The 1,957-nt window shown below is 41.3% G+C and overlaps 1 non-coding gene across 1 annotated transcript; it reads right to left on the reverse strand.

Annotated features, from left to right (window-relative positions):
• Nucleotides 1-419: 419 nt before the first annotated feature.
• LOC141675807 (small nucleolar RNA R71) lies at nucleotides 420-526 on the reverse strand. Its single transcript, XR_012556439.1, has one exon. It is a non-coding gene; the product is annotated as a small nucleolar RNA R71 (small nucleolar RNA).
• Nucleotides 527-1,957: the final 1,431 nt, after the last annotated feature.

Below are 1,957 nucleotides of genomic sequence, written 5' to 3' on the forward strand. Positions count from 1 at the left end.
AGAAAGTTGAAGAAGAAGTTGTTATTGCAATGGGAGAACCAATAACGAATCCGAAAGCTTTGATGGATTACTCTCAACCGAAGATCAATGACATTCAGTCTAGCATAGTCAGACCGACCATCGCGGCTAATACTTTTGAAATCAATGCTAGCATGATTCAGATGCTGCATAACTCAGTCCAGTTTGGGGGTTCTCTAACGGAAAATCCCAACATGCATATGAGAGATTTCATCGAGATCTGCGATACTTTCAAATTCAATAACGTTTCTGAAGATGCTGTTAAGCTGAGGCTTTTCTCATTCTCTCTGAGGGATAAAGCTAAGTGTTGGTTGGATTTTCTACCACCAGACTCTATTACTACTTGGGAAGATCTTGCTCAAAAGTTTCTTACTAAATTATTCCCTACGGAAAAGACGGCTGTAATCAGAAATGCTCTTACTCAATTTGCGCAGCAATCGAGAGAGTCGTTATGTGAAGCCTGGGACCATTATAAGGAGATGCTTAGAAAGTATCCTCATCACGGGATTCCTGATTGGGTGATTATCAATTGCTTTTATAATGGCTTGGGAGCACAACCTAGACCCATGCTTGATGCAGCATCAGGTGGAGCCTTATGGGCTAAGAGCTATGATGAAGTTTATGCGTTGATTGAACTGATGGCTGCTAATAAATACCAGAACCCTTCTCAGAGACTACTTCAAGGCAAGGTAGCAGGAATTCTGGAGGTGGATGTAACTACTTCTATAGCTGCTCAGCTTTAAGCTTTAACAAAGAAGGTAGATTATTTGGCTAATTATGGAGTTAATCAGATCACTAGTGTTTGTGAGCTTTGTGTTGGTGCGCATGAGACGGAGCAGTGTGCTATTTCTAGTGAATCAGCTCAGTTCGTGAGCAACTTTCAGAGGTCGCAACAACCTGTTCCAGCCACTTATCATCCCAACAACTACAATCATCCTAACTTTAGCGGGAGCAACACTCAGAATACGGTGCAACAGCCTTATCAACAGTATGCAGCAAAGCAATTTAACCCTCCTGGTTTTTAACAATCACAATATGCACCAAGAAAATAACTCTAACTTCAACAATCTAATGAAAAATCTGAATTGGAGGAATTGAGGCTCATGTGCAAAAGCCAAACGGTTTCTATTAAGACCCTGGAGAATCAAATTGGGCAGATTGCCAATGCCTTGCTGAATCGATAACCTGGTACACTCCCTAGTGACACAGAAGTTCCAGGCAAGAAGGAAGAAAAAGAATAGGTAAAGGCAATTACATTGAGGTCTGGGAAGGTTGCAAGCCCCGAAAAATCTCAAGTTCCAGAATCTGAAGTTATGGTTGAAGATGATGTGCAGAAGGAAACAGAAGTGGAACCAAGGAAGAAAACTGTGGAACACACTCCTCCTGAGGGTAATATATAGGAGAAACAGGTCTATCCTCCACCTCTTTTCCTAAGAGGATGCAGAAGCAAAAGTTGGATAAACAGTTTGCTAAGTTTCTGGAGATGTTCAAGAAACTTCATATCAACATACCTTTCGCTGAAGCTCTTGAACAGATGCCTAGCTATGCGAAGTTTATGAAAGGTATTCTCTCTCGAAAAGTGAAGCTCGATGACTTAGAGACTGTTGCTCTCATGGAGGAATGCAGTACTGTGCTGCAACAGAATTTACCTCCAAAGCTTAAAGATCCTGGAAGCATCACTATTCCTTGCACCATCGGAAACTTGTCGTTCGACAAGTGTTTATGTGATTTGGTAGCTAGCATCAATCTGATGCCTTTGTTTGTCTTCAAGAAGTTGGATTTACCTGATCCAAAGCCTACATATATGTTTTTGCAGTTGTCCGATCGTTCTATTACATATCCACGGAGCATTGTGGAGGATGTTTTGGTGAAGGTGGACAAACTCATCTTTCCTACTGACTTCGTAATTCTTGATTTCGAGGAGGATAAAAAGATTATC

Source organism: Apium graveolens, chromosome 7, assembly GCF_009905375.1.
Source record: "Apium graveolens cultivar Ventura chromosome 7, ASM990537v1, whole genome shotgun sequence".
Lineage (NCBI taxonomy): Eukaryota > Viridiplantae > Streptophyta > Magnoliopsida > Apiales > Apiaceae > Apium > Apium graveolens.